This window comes from Gracilinanus agilis, chromosome 3, assembly GCF_016433145.1.
Source record: "Gracilinanus agilis isolate LMUSP501 chromosome 3, AgileGrace, whole genome shotgun sequence".
Lineage (NCBI taxonomy): Eukaryota > Metazoa > Chordata > Mammalia > Didelphimorphia > Didelphidae > Gracilinanus > Gracilinanus agilis.
Window position 1 is genome coordinate 534,062,634 of NC_058132.1, and position 21,652 is coordinate 534,084,285.

Below are 21,652 nucleotides of genomic sequence, written 5' to 3' on the forward strand. Positions count from 1 at the left end.
AGAATTAAAAAATCAATCACGTCATTGTTTCTTACAGAGTAGTAGTGTTCCCTCAAAATCACTTACCATAATTTGGTTAGCCATTTCCTAAATGATGGACTTCCCCTTACTAGTTCAACCCAACCACAAAAAGAGCTGCTAAACTGAATTATTTTATTCTTTATTTTATTATATTTTATTCTTTTATTCTGAATTCTATAACTCAACATAATTCTATAATATTTATATAATTCTATAATGTCTCATTCTTATTGCCCTGAAGTCCTAGAAGAGGTTTTAAGATACTTAATGGAAAATATGGCTACTTATTTGGGAGAGTAAGTACCACATTGGTATACCTGTAAATGATCAAAAGTTACTTAAAGACTGGTAGTATTTTACATGGCTTCATATAATATTTGTCATAAGCAATTCATCAAGACAGAAGGCTTTCTTTTATTGACAAAAGTAGTTGGAGAGATACTCCAGTCCAATTGTTTTACAAAAAGAAAAAGATGTAGCAGGGCAAGAAAATTTTTCTAGAAGAGTCATATGAATAACAGATTAGCCCCTTAAAGAGAAATGGCCAGAGTGCAAGAATACAAAATCAATTTGTTTCTTCATATTTAACTATGTGATTGATAAAGATATATGCATACATAAATATATGCATATTACTAACTGTCCTCTTCAACATCTTAGGCAATAATGCAGATGATGGTTAGAAACTATAAAATCAAAAAAACAAAGAATTTCAGCATTTGAAGGAAATTTAGTGATCCATCAAACCTATCCCATACTTTAATTGACTAAGAAGCTGAATCCCAAAGGAATAATATGCCTTATCCAAGGACAAATCCTAACATATTTTGTAAATCAAATATAATAACAGCATTGTTGTAGTTAGTATATATATATTTTATACTTATTTATTCAAGAATTCATATTTATTATATATTTACATAAGCATTTATTTATATTTATACTTACATGCTTTTCATCCTGTGGTTCTCATCTTGTGATAGATTTAAATTATCCCTGCTTTTTTTGATCAGGATACTGATTTTTTGGATCTTTTGTGATCCAAAAGCATCATTAAGACTGTTCTGTTAATCATCCTATATGAGCTTCTTTTCCACTCACCAGTGACGATATATTTTATTCCTCCCTTCTCAAAAAAGTAATCTTTGAACCATACTCTATTAATACCAACAATGCCTCTTTCCATTGAGCATTGGGTCAGCTGCAATTTTTTTTTTATTATGTGTTAAGGTATTCCATAAATCATGGCCATCACTAAAAGAGTAGTCAAGTTAGGAGAGATTTTTGCTGCAAAGAATAACTTAGGTTCACTGAGAAAAAATTTGCAATTGTAATGTAGCCTGATTTTTCCCCTATTCAATTCCTGATTTAACTTGTCTTTCTAAAGTACTTTTTCAACATGTATGGGGTTTGTTCCTGATCTTTTCCATACTATGTGGCAAAGCTCTCTACCATAAAAGTGAACTAACTATGAATCTAGTATGTTTTTAGTTGTATTCCCAATGAAAAGCTCATTCCAGTGACCTTCCTAAGCCCATCTTATTACTGGGAATTAGGTGGAAATACTCAGGAATATAAATGAAAGAGGGAAAATGCATTCAGATGGAATTTTTAAATAATATAAAAAATGAAAACAAGTACCCCACAATCTTTCTTCACATCTGAGAAATGAGAGGGAATTTTTATTTAATTTAACTGAGGGAATACCCCTGATTGATTTATGAGCTGATAATTATTGCATTATTTTAGAAAACTGTAAGAACAAGCCATCACTTCATATGTGATGTCAGAAGAGAGTATTATACAGGATTCACAGAACATGGGCCATAGTTGCCAGTTTGTGAAGCCTTCAGGGCTCCACTTAATGTAGTTGGAAGTTACCAGGGGCTACTTATATTAATATATACAAAATCCTACCAGCCACAAAAGTGAGTTTGTTTGGATATGAGCTCCAGGCAAAACTGCTACCAACATAAACAATGTAATATGTGACAAAGATTTGACATGTACTTGCCACCAAAATTTGCAAAATTTGCATTGAATTTTTTTCTTCTTTATTTATAGTTCAGGCTTAAAGATAGACTGTGCAGACACAATCTATATTCTGATAACCATCAAATGATCCAGATACTGTACCATGAGAAACACTAATGCTCAAATGCTAGAAGGATGAAAAATTAAAATACAATTTTGTTTTTGACTGCCTAGGTGGATCCTGAAATAAAGACAATATGCTTCCAAACATAAAATTAAACTAATCTTGGTTATTCTCTGTGCTTATGCAACGAGTGAAATTTAGCATTATAGTTTAATGTACAAGGCTGTGTTAGAAACTCTGTTTGTATTCATTCAAAGTTCTTATGATACTAAATATGATAGTTCCTGTTGATAATATTCAAAAAAAGAATAATCAGAAAATTTTGAAGAAAAGCAGAGGTATCAAATCTAGCTCATGTTTTAAAATAAATAGATGTCATCATAAGTTCATTCTCCTAAATTTCAGTTATTAAAGCACTAGCAGAGATTAACTCAGTCCATATAGTAATCATTATAGATTTTAAATATTAATACAGAAAACAAGATTATAAATAGGAAAAAGTCACATATATTTCTCCATAACATGGAGAGGCCATGGTAGATTCAACATGACATCATTATTTTCTTGCCTACCACCATTTTGGACCAGATATTCAAATTCTGTTTTTGACTTGGATGTCTAAATAACCAGTGGGTGTGTCAACTGAGAAACCAATGATGATAAATCATTTCTGGAAAATAGCAAGAGTAAAATTGAAGATTGATTTTTTACCCTGTTAAAGTCAAGTCAGAAGTCTGATTTTGGCATTGTTGCCTCAACTTTGAAGAGTTGCATTAAAAAAAATAGTCTATTAGGTAGGAGCAAGGAAAGAAAGCAAATTCGAGTCTGTTTATCCAACTTTGTTAGCGACCAAGGAAGATGATTCAGAGCCACTTAGAAAACACATCCAGACTGCTGAGTGCAAAGATGCCATTGAAAATCAAAAGTTATCAGATTTTATATTTGTGCTATGCTATATGATCCTCTCCCAGAAATCTTCCTTGCTATCTAGTTTGGATTTAGTGGAGACATCTGTCTGATGAAATCCAGACAGGACCCTGGTTCTTTTCTTCCTTTACTCTCCTTTTAAGTGTTCTAAGTGATGTGGTAAGAATAACATTCTCTGGTGAGCAGAGGAATGCAATAGGTCAAACCTTTCAAGCTACCATCCAATTTATCTTCCTTTTATTACCAAACTTCTTGAGCAAATGGTCTACACCTGCTACTTCTACTTCCTTTACTACTGACTTAAGCTTTTATAACCTGGCTTAGTTTCCCCAACCCTCTCTCCCCCCTGCCCCTGAAATGCTTTCTAATAGTTCACTTATAACTAACCTAAACAAACTCCCAAACCATTTTTATTTGTTTGTTTCTGTTCTCATTTTCCTCAAACTCTTTAAGGCATTTGACACTGTTGACCATCATTTCCTTTTTGAAGTTCTACTCTGTTAGTGTTTTGGATACTGGGCTGTTGCAGTTCTCCTCCTACACCTCTAACCAATTCTCTATACTCTTTGCTGGTTCATTTTTCTCCTCTTATTTCTAAAATCTTGATGAGGACAAAAGCACAGTCAACCACACACTGGCCTTTTCTCAAAATACTGTCTCCAATATCCATTTGAAAAATAATGTTGCCTATCATAAGATCATAGAATTTAAAAATAAGAGCTAAAAAAGAACCTGAGAGGCCATCTAGACTAGCTGCCTCGTTTTATGAAAAACTAAGGACTGGAGCAGTTAGGGCACTAGTCAAGGTCACAAGGAAAACAGGAATTTAAACACAAGTCTTTTGACTACATCCTTAATATATTATCCTTTTTAACCTCTATCCTATTTTATGCTGGTGAATTCTACCCTGAATTTTGATCCCATATTTCCTCCAGCTTACATGACATTTCTCTTTGGTTTTGTTTTTATCACTCCCCCACCCTCCACCAAATCAATATGACCAAAATAATATGTGTTATTTTTCTTTTAAAAATAAAATTATTTTCTCACCTTCTCCCCTCTATACCTCAACTAAAAACAGAACAAGTTGTGGCATCTGATTACTATGGAATACTACTGTGCTGTAAGAAAACTAACAGGTTTTTTAAAACATGATTAAAAAAATATATATATATATATATATATGAAATGGTGAAGAGTGAAAGGAACAGAAAAAAGACAACATTATATTCAGAAACACAAATACTATTTGAAGAATGACTTGTGTTTGTCCATCTTGAGAGAAAGAACTGATACATAGAAATAAGCAAGGCATAGTTTTATATATAGCCACATATTTTTATTAAATGATGCCTTCTTTAATGAGGAGAGGTGAATGGGGTGGGAGTTACCTGTTTTTTTTTAATGTAACAAATAAAAAATAAATTTAAATTATAAAAAAAATCTTTTGAAACAAGTATTCACAGATTAGCCTAAGCAAAATAGATGGTAACATTGGTCATGGACAAAAATTCATGTCTCATTCAGTACACGCCACATCAATCACTTTTTACTAAGGACCTAAATAACATTCCTCATCATAATTACCTGAAATCATGGTTGGTTGTAGCATTGATCAGAGATCTTAAGTCTTTCAAAGCTGTTGCCTTTTTTAATAATGTTATTAACTATATAAGTTATAAGATATCTGTTCCCTTGTGTTTTAGCTTAAGTTTTTTAGGTTTTTCTGAAAATGTCCCTTTTGCTATTTCCTACAGAATAACATTCTTTCATTATATTCATATATTTCATAGTTAGTGTATAGATAGAATAGTTTCTCTGAAGTCAGGAAGACATGAATTCAAATCTGCCCTCAGACAGTTATTATTATTAGATGTGTGATCATGGGCAAATCACTTAGTTTCTTTTTGCCTTAATTTTTTCAACTGTAAAATGAGGATAATAATAGCACCTACCTTCTATGGTTATTGTGAAAATGAAGTGAGATAATATTTGTAAATCCCTTAATATTGTGGTTAGTATATATATATATATATACATATATATATATATATATAGCATTTGTATAAACAAAATGATTGACTAAAATTAGAAGAAAAGGAGTTAAATGGGGAAAAATCTTTGCATCAAGTTTCTCTGATAGTAATTTTCAAACTATTTAAGGAACTGATTAAAATTTAAAAGTATAAGAATGATTTCTAATTGATAAATGGCTAGAGGATATGAATAGATAATTCTTAAGGGAATAACATTCATGTTATCAACAGCCATTTGAAAAAAAAATGTTCCAAATCACTAATAAAATCAGAAATGTAAATAGATTCGGATGCTCCACTTCATACCCATCAGGGAAAATGACAAACGATGAAGGGGTTGAGGTAAAAGGGACACATTAATTTTGTCTCTTCCACCACACTGTCTAATTTTTAAATCTCACCACTGTCATAATTTTTTTAATTTAAATATTTTATTTTTTTTAGAAAAATTTTCCATGGTTACATGATTGTTGTTTTTACTTTCCCCTTCACCAACACCTCCATATCCAACGCACATTTCCACCGGTTTTAACGTGTGTCATCAATGAATACTTATTTACATATTATTGATAGTTGCATTGGTGTGATAGTTTTGAGTCTACATCCCTAATCATGTCTTCATCAACCCATGTGTTCAAGTGATTGTTTTTCTTCTGTTTCCACTCCTGCAGTTCTTCCTCTGAATGCAGGTAGTGTTCTTTACCATAAGTCCCTCAAAATTGTCCTGGGTCATTGCTTTGCTGCCAGTACAGAAGTCCATTACATTCTATTTTACCACAGTGTATCAGTCTCTGTGTACAGTGTTCTTCTGGTTCTGCTCCTTTCACTCTGCATCAACTCCTGGAGGTCTTTCCAGTTCACATGGAATTCCTCCAGTTTATCATTCCTTTGAGCACAATAGTATTCCATCACCAGTATATACCACAATTTGTTCAGCCATTGCCCAACTGAAGGGCATACCCTTGTTTTCTAGTTTTTTGCCACCACAAATAGCACAGCTATAAATATTTTTGTACAAATCTGTTTATGGTCTCTTCGGGGGTACAAACCCAACAATGCTATAGCTGGATCAAAGGGCAGGCAGTCCTTTAGAGCTCTTTGGGCATAGTTCCAAATTCCCATCTAGAATGGTTGGATCAGTTCACAACTCCACCAGCAATGCATTATTGTCCCAATTTTGCCACATTCCCTCCAACATTCATTACTTTCCCCTTCTCTCATTTTGGCCAATCTGCTGGGTGATATCTCAGAGTTGTTTTGATTTGCATTTCTCTAATTATTAGAGATTTAGAACACTTTCTCATGTGCTTATTGATAGTTTTGATTTCTTCATCTGAAAATTGCCCATTCATGAAAATTTCCCACTTATCAATTGGGGAATGGCTTGATTTTTTATACAATTGATTTAGCTCTTTGTATATTTGAGTAATTAGACCTTTGTCAGAGGTTTTTTTGTTATAGAGATTTCTTCCTAGTTTGTTGTTTCCCTTCTGATTTTGGCTGCATTGTTTTTGTTTGTACAAAACCTTTTTAATTTAATGTTTTTTTTGATTTTTTTTTTATCCTGGGACTCCATTCTAGGAGCATAGGGCCACAACCAGTAGGCAATGGGTCACGCAGTCGCTCAGGGTCACCCAGCTGGGAAGTGTCTGAGCCCGGATTTGAACCTAGGACCCTTCGTCTCTAGGCCTGGCTCTCAATCCACTGAGCTAGCCCAGCTGCCCCTACTTTAGGTTGCAGTTTCTTTAGCAGATGTAGTTTTTACAGGGTGGGGTTGCTAGTCCCAAGCCCAACCCTCCTCCTTTTTCATCCGGGCTAGGGACCCGTCCTTGGCCCAGGAGTGGTAAGGGTAATCAAAATTATTTATCTTACATTTTGTAATTTTTTCTAACTCTTGCTTGGTTTCATTATAGTTTTTTCTAATTCAGTAAAAAAGTTTTTTGGTAGTTTCATTGTCATAATTTCTAACATGATTTTTGCCATATTTTATACTAAAATCTTTATAATTATTTCCTTAGAAACTTTAGGAACTATGAGTTCAGAAGAAAGTTTCTCATGGCTGTAATCAACATAACAAAATTATCTTCCCAATGGCATCGCTATCTTCTTTCAGACCTGAAATAACATCTCATGTCTATACTACTGGGAGAGATTTTTAGCTAACTTAACAAATCTCTCTTCCTCTAACTCATTATATACGCCACATGCATTAATCTTCCCCAAGTTATTCTTATTGTGTTACCCTTCCTTTCAGCATTTTGGGAAGGTTTTGATGAAATAGAACATATTCATAAGAGATTCATTAGGACACTAGAATGAATATACTAAACATTTTGCCATACAATGATGAATGAGAGGAAATTGGGATATTTAACTCATAGAGGAGAAGACATATGAAATTTCATAGCTATCTTCAGATATTTCAAAGGCTGTCATGTAGAGAGATGTAGAGAGGAAATGAGGAGGAAAAGGAGAAAAGACTCTGGTTCACCACAAGAAAAGGTATTCTCTTGACCTTGTGGTCCTTTTAGAAAATCATATATTCCAAGTTTCTTCTTGAACCTAGAACCCTCCAGCCTCTTCCAAGAGCTTACCATTATAGGGGAACTCTTCCCCTATACTCAAAAGGTTTAATGCAGAAACTTCCTATGGTTTCTTCATCTTCTATTCAGGGACTTTTTTCTCAGAATTTTTCTGCTTATTCAGTAATTCCTCAGTAATATTGCTACTGCTTCTAGCCACTTCCCCATGGGTCTTCCTCTCCCGGAGCTGCATGGCCTCTTGCTGGGACTACAAGCCCCTCCAAGCATCTCCCTTGTTCTCTTTTCTGTGACTCGGCTCCTCATTAAATAACTCCAATGATGTGGCTCAGGCATGTGACTCTATCACTCACCATCAGGTGCCATGACTCAATTAGCCATCTCCTAATGCTTGCATCATGCAGTGACCCACAGAGACCCAGGAAACAATACACCACACACCTGTATTATATGACATGGATATGTCATGCCAAACTAAGTCCTGACATGTCTTACACATGACAATCCATCCCCACGAGGTGACACATCTTTGTTTTGCGTAGGCACATCAGCATCTGGTGACACCACTCAGAGGCATACCTGGAATGTGGGGTAGCAAGTCAGCATCATACAATGAGAAGCAATCATGCAACAACATGCAATATCGCCTTGTTGTGGGATGGCACACAATCCTATATCTGCACCAAGAAATGCATGTTGGGCTGTGTCATGGCACGCACACCTGTACTTGGTGGTGACACACAAGAGCATGCCTACATCATGGCATGACACATATGCACCACACTTAGACATGCACTGCCCCTTTGTAGTGCAATGGCACACCTGCCTCATGCGATGGCTCACCAGTGCATCATAAGACACATATCTACATGCATCATGCAGTGATACAACTTGCCTGTGCCACGACAAACATGCTTATACCACACAATGTCACAGGCTGCCAGTCTCCATTGTTCCATGATATCAGCAACCCTGCATCATTTGATGGCATGTAAGGACATCTCTGAGCCATGTGGTAACATGCAAAGACAGAATTTCTAAACAATCAGAACACATCAAAAATGTAATTGTCTCTGTTTTCCTACTTCATGAGATAACTGAAGCATAGATGACTCCCTGTAAAGAGGTGAATTATTTTTAGAAATGAGTTGAATTAAATGGTCATTAAGATCCCTTTCTACTTTGTGATTCTGTGATACTTAGTGCTATAAGTACAGAAATACCATTTTTAAAAATATAGGTACATTTAATGACAAAATTCACAAAGTGAAAATAAAACAAATTTAGATGAAACTGAATAGAAATTTTAAGGAAGTTGTATTCTTAAGTGACTTAAAGGTGCACAAAGTTTTGAACACAGGGCGCCATATGATGGTGTGGGTTTTGAAATGTATCCTGGCCAGGGACTGCATTTCCCAACACGCTGTAGGGGTCCCTCTTTTCTTCTTCCTTGTGTGGGATTGGTCTTGAACGGACCAATCCTGTCCTAGGGAGGGGCCATTCCCCCTACTTCCAGGTGTAGGATTTGTCTATATAAGGACCTATCCTGAGCCTAGGAAGAATGTTGAATTGGAGGAGATTCAGAGTAGCTGGGTCAGGGAGGGGGAGAGTTAGTTAACTTCAGCTGGAGAGAAACTCTGGTTGCTTTTTTTTTTTCAATAAAGCTTTAGAAAGATAGGAGTGAGATAGACATTTTCTTTTTAGTGCTCTCCACAGTGTTGAGCAGAAATGATCAAGAAACAAACAAGAAAATAATCTAAGTTTATAGCTTAAGCTACAGTGATCCCCCTCATCTATCATAGGTGTTACATTCCAGACACCCCCACTGACAGGTGAAAACCCACAAAGTAGAGGCATTATATTTATTTAATTATTTATATATGTTTTAAAGCTTTATAAACCCTTCCCACTCTCCTATAATCCTTTCCCACACTCTTATAAACACTAAGCCAATCAGCACCTAGGATACAGAACACAGAACTGTGATTGGTCACCTTTCATTCTATCAGTCAATAGTGTTCTAATACATCAATTACTGGAAATTTTTTAAAATTCAGGTTTCTAAAACAAGATTAAAATCTAGTAAGAAACTAAAATTTATATATAAAATATTGAAAATAGATCACAATAATTCCATGAAAGGGACTTTTGGTATACAGGTAAAGTTAGGCAAGGACTTTGTTAATATTACTGGTCATAGTGGGTTCTGGTTTTCTTATTTTGAAATACTTATATTAAACTCTACTCAATATATAATCTATTAAAATACTCAGATGGTCTTTAGTTTTTGGACATGATGTCAATAGGATGCAGAGTAATATAACTGGGACAATTTAGACCAATCTGGAAAGTTTTGTGATGTGGCTGAGAACAAATTCTCATCTCAGGATTAGCCTTGATAAATTCTCTTTTATCACCAGGTAGTTAGCCTCTAAGACATGAATTTTTTTGTTTATAATAATTCATTAAACTGTCTACAGAAATTCAGATATTATAATCTGAATGAGAGAATGGGAGTTTCCACATTAATGAATTTTCAGATATTTTCTTTTAAAAATAATTAAATATTAGTTTTAGAATTGTAAGTTGAGATGCTTGAAATTGAGGGTTCAGAGTCCTTAGAATTAGGTTGGTGATTATTAAGGAGAAAAAAGAAAAATAAAAAAGATTTCAAATCCTGTTCTGATAGGACTACTGATTCACCTACCAGAAACATTTTCTCCCTCCTTGCAGAATTTGGAGAAATTATTTGTACATTTCTCATTCAACACAATAAATATTGATTGTATATAAAGGACTATATGGGGAATTGTGGAAGCAAAGGTAGATATCGGACAGCCCTTGCATTCTAAATGTTCTGTGGCAAAGAGAATAGAATACTGGAATTAGAGGCAAAAAAATATGGGAGCAAATCCCACCTTGGATACTGACCATGTGAGTGCTCATGTAAAAGTCATATTACTTCATTGAGCATCAATGTATTTTTTAAATGGGAATAATAATACCACCTAACAAATTTGTTGTAAGCTCAAATATGATTATGTATGTAAAGAGCTTTGTAAACATCAGAATATTATATAAATGTCAATAATTTTCTTCGTTACTTATACTTTTATGCTCTGTATTGCATCATAGTTATATTACAAATATGAATATGTATGTATATATGTGGATATATATGAACATATAAATATTATGTATAAACATAATAATACTGTCCTAGAAAATTATAAATTCTTTAAGGGTATGGACTATATCTATCCCTACCAAAGAACATAACAAAATGCCATTTACTAACAGGTCCTTTATAAATGTTAATTTTATTGAGTTGATTGAGGGATAAATATGGAGACATAAGATATTCAAATCAAAAGATTCCAAGCTAAAATCCCCCACAAGTCACTAGTACAGATAAAAATATTCAGAAAGAATGTTCTCTCTCAAAATTGCCTATTATCTGATAATCAGTTCATTTTGAATTCTAAAAGGTACAAAATAATATTCTTTTATTCCTATGTAAATATCATTTAAAAATAACAAACACTTTGGGTTAACTATACACATATAGAAAATTATGCATATTTACTGGGTCCTATGAAATGACCTGTATTGTTTTGGTAGACTGCAAGTTGAATATGAGCCAATGATATGTAATGAAAGTCAATAAGGAGGCATTTGTTAAAAATTAATTTTATTATAGACTGTTAAAAGGGGGGATAGAACTGCTATCCTTCGTCTTGGTCAGATCACATCTGGAATATTGTGTTCAGTTCTGTGTCACATTTACATAAATAATATTTCTGATGGTAAGAATTTGCAGACAAGGCCAGCTAGAATGGTGAGATTCAATACCATTTGATATGAAGCCTAGTTGAAGGATTTCGGGGATTAGGCTGAAGAATAGAAGATTAATAAGAATAATAGTTTGAATTTGTAAAGAAGATTTTGACTCAAGTTAAGAACAATATTTCTGAACAATTAGAGCCATCCAAAAATAGAAGGTACTGTTTGATGAAACAGTGAAATCAAATTAGGTTCATGATTCAAGGCTTGGGGTTGTGGCCATTACCTCATTTCTTCTAATTCAAAGAATCACTTTTTAAAATATTATAACTATCAATATAAATATTTATAAAGAGTTCTGCTGGTACCTGAATAAAACTACTTTTAAAAATAAAATTAGATCCATAACTCATCTAGAATTTACAGAAATAAAAATATTTACTCAATAATAATAGCACAATAATTCTGAAATCATTTCAAAAGTGAAAAAATACTTTTTAACTTTAATTTAATCATTAACACTTTTGAAATAATTATATTTGCATTATTTATTTATTTATTTATTTATTTTTAAGCTTTTTCAGATGAGTTCTTATAGGAAGCCTAAATGTCAAATGAGTAAGGGAGAAAAGTAATAGATAATGGTCTGGTGTCAATATCCTTTCCAATCTTGTTAAATTTTTGCAGTCAAAATCACCATACCAGTTTAAAATTTTGAGTCATTCAAATTGTAAAATTGCTTTTTAAAATATTGTTGCTTTGATATTTACTTCATTTTGAAAAATGACCATTATTATTTTAATATATCAGTTTAGAACATTAATATTAGAATTTAAAAAATAAAACTATTTTACCAGTAGCTTTCTTAGGATAATTTGACCTATTCAGATTTACTATGTCACAATCTTAATCCAGGAGAAAATAGCAAACTTTGAGAAGGTGCACTAACTCTTTGAAGTTACAAAGTTACAGTTTCATAAATTACTTCTTTAATGTACTTTCCTGAGAGAATGTGAAATCCTGGGAGAATGTGGCTCAATGAGAATTCCTGAGGGACTGACTATTTACCTTTGATATTACAGTTATCTGAACAGAATAATCCATTTAGTTAAAAGCCTCATTGGCTGACTGCCATTTCTCTTCTTGTTTACAGAACTATTTGTGCCTATTCTCCCTCCAATGATCCATAGGGACTGGAGTATTTCAGACAGCATGGGACACCAATGCCTTTCATCTTGTTGTTTTCCGATTTCCAGAAACTCTTTATTATATCTGAATTATATTCTAGCTCAGCACCCATTTACAGCATCTTGCATTAGTCATGTCTGTGTGATATCTCCAAATGGTTTGAGTAGAATGCTAAAAGAGCCAGGTAACATCAATGATTTGATGATCCTTAGTTTTAACCATAGCTCAAAATTAAACTCTAGCACATTTGAAAGGCCAAAATAGGGAATTTGGGTAAAACAAATTAACTTATCATTCCCTACACCTATTTTGACTATAATTACCTTTTGTGCTGGCTACTAGATTTAATTATTTAGTTGTGTTTGACTGGTCATTATCCCGGGGGCCATACTATCCATTGCATTTTCTGGGCAAAGATATTAGTTTGTCATGTCCTTCTTCAGTGGTTTATGGCCAACAGAGATTAAATGAGTTGCCCATGGTGAGAAAGCTAGGAAGTGTCTGAGGCCCCATTCAAACTCAGATCTTCTTGACTCATGGCCAAGAACTCTATCCACTGAGCCACTTAGCTGCTACTACTGTATTAGGTAGAGTCAATTGAGAAGTACAGCTTTTAAATATAAACCTTACCAGGGAAGCTCTTTATAAAATATACATTGATAACCTATATGTGTTTAAAGTAAGTAGGATATTTAAGTCCATTACTTAAGTTTAAATTGCACTAAGAGAATTCTCCAAGGCATTAACAGCCAACAGAGGCAAAACTATTGAATTAAGTATTGTATATTGCCACCCACTTAGTGATTCACTTTTTCTTGAAAATATTTTTAGCTGCTACCTGGTTTTGGGTTTACACGGAAGAATAAAAACGTTTTTAACCAAAATATTTGAAGCAATAATTTAGCATAATATGTCAATATAAATTGTGAAAGCGGGCTCATTAAGATCAGTATATCCTTTATTTTTAAAACATGAGGTAATGCTGATGTTATATAAGCATATAACATTTTATATAAGCAACAAACTGAAGACTGAGCATATGAGAACATAATTTAGTTGTTGACTTGGGGAGAGGGTCAATTATGCTATTGTCTGTGGCCAAATTATTTAGAGTTCCCAAGGAGAAACTACTATGCTTCCATGAATGTCTCCTAAGGAGGGAGACTTGGACTTGTTTGTAGACCCTGAGGAAGAAGCGGGGAGAAAGATGGAAAGTAGAGGCAGAACGAACTATGTGCAAGTTTCCAAAGAAGAATGGATGGGGGAGTAGCAAGGTAGTTCAGTGGATTGAGACTATACAGGTTTTCAGTTCAAATTCAACCTCAAACTCATCCTTATCTATGTCACCCTGGATGAGTTATTTAATCCTCATTGTATAGCCCTTACCATTCTTCTGCCTTGAAATTAATACACAATATTGATTCTAAGACAAAAGGTAAGGATTTAAATAAAATGAATGGATGAGATCAAGGGCACCAATTAGGTGATTAGCCTTGGCAAGAAAAGGTACAACTTCTTCAGTCTGAACCAAACTAGAATATGAATGAAGTTGGAGTTGACTTTTGAAGTATGGAATAAAGAAGATAAGGTTTATGGATTACATAGGATGTAGTGATTTCTTCATTAAAAGATCTAGGTTTACAACGCAGAGTCACCTTTCTAGAAAAACTGAGTATATTCTTTGAGGGGAAAAATGAACAATCAATAAGATAGAATATTTCCAAGAATTCCTGAGGAATAAGCCAGACCTAGAGAAAAAATTTGAAGTCCAAACATAAGAACCAAGAGAATACTTAAAAGGTACATAAGAAAGTGAAAATTTAAGGGACTCATTAAGATCAAATTGTTTGTATTTCCACAAGGAAAGAGGCTATTTGTAATTCTCAAAAATTGTGACTTTTAAAACTAACATTCTCTCCATTATGTCATCTTGCATCCCAGAAAAAAGTTTCAATTTAGTTAAAATTTGAAATAATGTTAGTGTGTGACCATGTTGAAAGAAAGATAAATGCTTTACTAATGAGTTAGACATGTTTTCTGAATGCAAATAGAAATCACTTGAGTTATTAAGAACCCAACACTTTTTTTCCTGACATTCTTAGGTTAGTTAAGCCATCTGGAGTTTCAAAAATAAGAGATATAGTTAACAGCAATAATGTACAATGATCAAGTATGAATAACTTAACTATTATTAGCAATGCATGGATCCAAGGAAACATGGTGAAAAAAAAACCTATACACTACCATAGAAACAACTGATGAAGTCAGAATGCAGATTGAAGCATGACATTTTTCATTTTATTTCCATGAGATTTTTTCTTTTATAAGTAATATGTGTCTTCTTTCATGATATGATGAACATGGAAATATGTATGCAAGATAGAACATATATAACCTATATCATATTACCTGCCAACTTGAGGAATGGGGAGGAATTGGAGGGGGGATCATGGATCACAAAATATGAGAAAAGTTATTTTCAATCAAGATATTAAAAAAAAGAAAAGGAAAACAAAAAAGAAAAAAAGAAAAAGCACTGTATTTTCATCTCTATCCTATTAACTAGTACAGAAACTGGCTCCTAGTAGGTACTAAATAAATGTTTATTTATTCAATAATATATTCCCTAATTATACAAAATTATTTTTCTACCTCTAAAGATACTGCCAATGTTTCTGACACTGAAAACACATGAGGTAGTTCAAATGATCATTTTTATTATCCAGAAGAAATATTTTTACATTTTGTTTTGTTGTTTAGAATGACTATATTTAGAATAAGAGAGCTTTATTGTTCTCTATTTAAAACAATGAGACCATCATTTATACTGCTGAAAAAAAATAAAATAAAACTAGTTTATAAGCTCAGAGATTCTCAGTGAAGTCTGGAATAGATCTATACTTTTCTAGCTTCTGGAGTTTTACATAAAGGACAGAAAAGACTCATCTCTTAGAGCAAAATAATAATATTTAAATGGATTCAAGATTGGTTTCATTGTTAGGGTTCAAATGGGTGGCCTCCAGAGGAACACAGGAGACAATGCAATCAAAGCAGGAGAAAGCTTTATTGCCAGTGCACGCTGGGGGAACTCAGCAAGAGAATCCCAAGTGGTGCATTCAAAGGAGGGAATATATATGTTTCTAGGATATAGGTGCCTTTGTCTTAGGGTTAGCTAATAGCAAGACAGAGGAAGTAGGGATGCTTCCAGGAACCACGGGATATGATTCTTAATCTTCAAGGCTGTTCTGTCTAGGAATCTTCAAGGCTGTTCCATCTAGGGAAGGAGTTGTGGCCCTGGGACTATCAGCCAGGAGTTGTGTCCCTGGGACTGTGAGTCAGAGATAACTGCCCTGTTCAAGCATGATGCTATCCCCCAAACCCCCCTGCTTAATAGAGTATGATGCTGCCAAGCTGTTTGTTATTAGTTTAAGCTTTTTGGCTATAATCTTTCTATAAGCTTGCTTTTTTGGCTATAACATCATGACTGGACCAACAGAGTAACTTGGAAGGAAGTATCTAGTGGAATAATTCAAAGATAAGTACTTAGTGATATACTGTTTGGCATTTTTATCAATGACTATATTTAAGGTTTAGCTGGTATATATATATATATATATATATATATATACATACATATATATGTATATATAAAATTTGCAAATGAGAAAAAATGAGATGATACAAAGCTAATAGTTTGGATGATCAAGTATCAAGTCAGGGTTCAGGGATGGAGATTTGAAGATATTATTAAGCTCATACAGGTAAATTTGGCAGGGATGGAAAATACAAGAACTCCATTTTTCATGTCCAATGATCACTTGTTTCATTGCACTAAACTATTTTTATCATTTTACTGCTTTCTCTCTTCCCTTCATATTAGCTGTCATTAAACTGGCCATACCAGTCTTATGTCTCCGTACATCTTTAAGTTTATTGAGTTAATCTTATTTAACCCTGTCTGATTCCATAATTACTCAACCTCTTCTCTGTACTAACCAAAACCCTCAGGATCCCAACTCTTCCCACTTCACTCAGAGATTTTGCTTTTTTGTGGCTTTAGAATACTCCCTCTTTAGCCTTAATCCAAGGGTTAGTTAGTTAATTCCCCAACTTTTGTGACTTTCTGCCAAGCAAGCTATTCTATTGTGATCCCTGGGTCTCTTCTCATTGTTAATATTATTTATCTTCTCAAATAAGTGAGCAGAAGGTGATCTCATTATGAATTAATTTTTCCAAAAAAAAAAAAAACGAAGAAAAAAAACAAGCCGAAGCATATCCTACTTCTCAAGTAGTGTCATTTTCTATATTTTTGGTGCTACTTTTTCAAAAAGAAAGAAAAAAGAGATCAAATAAAAGAAACAGGGAAAGAAAGAAGGATGGAAGGAGGGAAGGAAGGAAAAAATCCAAGTATGAGGATTAATAATTAATGAATTTGAGCTGCCGAAGTTTCACTCATTTAACTCTCATAGTTTTTTGTTTCGGTTTTTGCTCATACAACTATCATCTTAGTTCAGACCCTCATAATCTCTCATATTAACTACAGTAACAGCCTTGAAATTTGTCTCGTTTAATCCATCCTCTTTCCTCTCTAATACATCCTTTACCCAGATGTCTAATTTGTATTGTTAAGGTATCCTTATGTATTGAATCTCTTTCCAGAATGTCGTTTCCTTGAAAACAGAAACAATTCTATTTTTGACTTTGCATCTTGAAAGCCTACTGGAGGCTCTTACTACATTCTGTTTGAATTGAAATTGTTAAAATACCATGGAATTCTTAGGTAAATTGGTGGAATTGAGTAAATCTATTTCATTTCAATGTACGTAATGTACCTCTTAAGAGATTTATAGAATCAATTTTTCAAAAGACAAAAAGAAGTATCTAAAATAATCAAATCTAAGAAGCTGAAAGTCCAACCTCATAAAATTAGGAGTGCAGAGTTAGTGTTGATGAATAGAAGTAAGAAAATGTTTGCATAAAGAGGAGTCACAATTCATAATCACTGAAAATAATATATAGCAAATATAGTAATAGCCTAAGCCAGAATATTAGCATAATGAGCCCATTCACAAGATAGCTGGACTCTTGGTAATCCTAACCAAACTACTTCAGTTCTCTAAACACCTTCCCATAAAATGAAATAATTGTTTTAATAAAATGTAAAGATAAAATTCAAACTAACCTATGCATATTTAAGGAAACAGCCAAACAAATAGTGGGCATTTCCTAAATGCCCAACCCAATGGGGAATCATTAGTTGACAAGTGTATCAATGTGTTCTTAACAGTCTATTTTGTTACTTGATTAATTCTGTCCTAATTAAAGGCTTCTGCACTTAGCAATGGCAATTGTTTTTCATCCATTAGTTCATATCCTTGCATACGAGGTTTCCATCAGGGTTTCTCTAGGGCAGCCACACATTTTGCACATATTTCTGACTTTTATTCCCAGTTACATTTATTACTTTTTTAACCTGATAAACAATTTCTCCTATTTTCTAAATATTTTTAAACTTGAATTAGCAGTGAAGAAATTAAAACTATCTTTAGTCATATGAAAGGTGCTTCAAATCACTATTTATTAGAAAAATGCAAATCAAAACAATTCTGACATACAACCTCACATCCATTAAAATGGCTATCATGACAAAAAAAGACAAGGATAAATGTTGGAGGGGATGTAGATAAACTGGGACCCTAATACAGTGCTGGAGGAACTGTGAACTGATCCACACATTCTGGAGACCAATCTGATTGTGCAAAAAAAGAGGGATAAGATAACTTGCTAAAGGACAAACAATCATTATGTCAGAGGTGGTTCTTAAATTTAGGTATTTTTGAACTGGAAGCTGGCCCTCTATTCATTTTACTGTATTGTCTGTTTTTCTGATAATCTGGAGAATTAATAATAATAAAATAGCTAACATTTATATGGGGCAGCCAAGTGTCACAGGCAATAGAATGCAATGCCTAGAGACTAAAATAGCTAAACAACAAAACATATATAAATATAGTGCTTACTATGTACCAGGCATTGTGCTTAGTGCTTTATTATCCACATTTTAAAGATAAGGAAGCTGAGGTAAACAAAAGTTATTGGCATGCCCAGGTAAATAAAAAACTATGGTTGAATTAAACTTGGATATTCCATAATGCTACCAACTGTCCCTATTAATTAAATTAAACATGAGAACAGAATATAGAGGGAAAATGAATTATCACTATCATTGAAAATGTTTAAGAATCAGTCATTAACAACTTCTTTTCCTTCAAAATAAAAGAACTATCTATATATGAATGTATATATGTATAATGTATTTGTTACATTTATATATTACACAATATATAATTTACATGCTGAAATTTATTATAAATATATTTATTATCAATATTTATCTATTGCACACACATTTTTGCTTATTCACATATATAAACATATATGTATATCAAGTCTTGGAAGAAAGGAAGACAAAAAAGTGATAAAAATCTAAGTAGTTAATCTTTTCTGGAACAGGCATATATTTAGCTTATAAAGCATTTTGTGGTTTTCAAGACATTCTTCTTAGAAAGTGTTCCTTTTAGCATTATTTTGAACCCACTTTTAAGTGAGGAATGTAAAGCCCATGATTTCTTTATTGAATATAATGTATTTTATGAAGTAATATTTTAACCTTATTGTTGAATGCAATTAACTTTTTAAATGCCTCTATAATTATACACTCTTTAGAAGTAAATAGTAAAATAATATATGTATTCAAAAATTTGGATAAAATGACAGTATTCATTGATTAAATAAGAATTTATATTTTTACAGTAGTAAAATGAATTTTGAATCACTCATAAAAAACCACATCTTTGAATCAACCTGAAATGGAATATCAATAGGTCACAGCCCTTTCTGATGTTTTAAATGATATTTTTGTAATTTGGAAAATAGCAATACAATAAAAATAATTTTAAAGAATTGTTGGTTATATTTAGTTTATATGTTTATGCTATATTGGTAGAAAGTCGAATTCTTCATTTAGAAAAAGATACTGTCAATCTGAACAGAAAAGACAGAATATATATATATATATATATATATATATATATATATATATATATATATATATATATATATATATTGAATCAATACCAATACCCTCATTTCATGTACTTATATTGTTCTGGTATGTCTCATTTTTTTTTGGAAATTAAATTTTTACATTGGAAAAATGCAAGTCTAGGCACTATTTTCTTATTTGCCTTCTAGGGAAATTTTCAAGAATGGGATAACTCCTACCTTTGATATACTTAAGAAAAACATGATAGAAGATACTTATGTAGTTCAATGTCTCCGTATTTATTCAGTGCCAAAGATGAACACCAATAAACATTCTGCACTTTCATGCTCAAAAACTGCTGGGGAGTTGTCCCTCCTTCTGTGCTAGATTAAAGTAATGATTGACACATGTATGCAAACTATTTGGGGAATCGATCTTTGTTAGAATTAATTTTTTTTGGATCCTCAAACATCCAGCTTGGAAATACACATTTAATTTTCATACTACTGGGATGGTACAAACATCCCAGAATCAAAGAATTACAATTAGTAGGTTGCCAGCTTGCATTCTAAGTGGGCCTCACAAATGCTACCTTCCTTATTAACACTGCCTGCTGTTAGGATTAGTTTTCAACAGGGTCACCTGGGAATGTGAAGCAGACCTTTCTCTCATTTAAATAGATAATTCCTCAACTGAAAAGCATGTGGTTGTTGATTGAACAAAAAGGGAGTGAGGCAGAACATTTTCAAAGATTTTTTTATAAGGATCCTTGAATATGAAGTTTCTTTGAAATGCTTTTAATAGACCATGAATGTTAAAAGCAAAGATTTTATTTTTAATTTTACAACTTCTTCCACCTACCTCCAATAATGGCTACATGTTGTTTTCTTTTTTCTTTTGGTATTTGAATGACATATTTCATTTCCTATATCCTTTGCTCAGTTTCCAAGAACTTTAATATTTCTAAACAGGGGAAAAGCTTTGGAAATGTCAACTAGCCAAAAGATATTTGGAATTCTATGAATGTTCACCTTTTAAACATTTGCTTAAAGCCATATGGAATGAACTCTCTGCTCTTCCCTGCCTTCTCACCTCAAAAAGAAAAAATATTTTAAACAAAAGTTGACACAAAAGTATATTAAGTAAATTCTGCATTTGCCTTTCATTCATCCAAGCAGGGATTATTCATGCATATAGAAAGAAGGAAATGTCTTGGTAGTGTTCTATTCACTTGCTGTCAGGCTGTCCTTTGATATGTCTGAAATTTTCTGGTAAAACAGATTTTTGTTGATTTTGGATTAGGTGCAAATTCTTCCTTGTCTCCTTATGATTCATGTGCCAGCAAAAGGAACACACTCATGAGCCAACTTATATAGCCATGCCCCAGAGCCAACTCTGCCCATACTAAACACTTAATAAATGTTGTTTGACTGGCTGACTGCCTTTTTTCACATTTTCTTTACCACCCTGATGAAGTAATCAGCATCTATGCAAGTGAATAATTACTTGAACTTAATCAGTTACTTGGAATGTTAGCCTATGGGTTTATGAAATGGGTACTTTTGATCGTGGAAAAAAGGATTTTCGGTTAGAACGAGCTACTTGTAGAGAAAGCAAAAGCTTTTGTGGATGAATAACTTAATTAGTGAACTTGTGGTTGTAGATATTTACCTTCTGTTTTTACCACCTCTTTCCATCTCCTTTGAACTTCAGACTCCAATTCCAATCTGTCATTCATTCATTCAGTTTCCAAATCATATGAATTTGGACATTATTCAACTTATCCAAATATGATGAGTTGGGTGCTCTTTTAAGTTCAACAAAACCACTCACTGTTCATAGAATGAAAGGACTTTGCCAATTCGAATATGAAAAAGGATAGGCAAACTTGAATGTATTATTTCCAGGAAATTAAAGTTTCCACCTGAAAGAATATTGGAAGGCTTCGAGAAATAAGTAAGACCCACTCCGAAAGTTTAGGGATTGCATTGACCATCTAATACACTTAATCACA

At 33.1% G+C, this 21,652-nt stretch overlaps 1 protein-coding gene across 1 annotated transcript in view; it reads right to left on the reverse strand.

Annotated features, from left to right (window-relative positions):
* GPC5 (glypican 5) overlaps nt 1-21,652 on the reverse strand; it is a 1,030,679-nt gene that overhangs the window by 95,036 nt on the left and 913,991 nt on the right. The window lies entirely within an intron of this gene.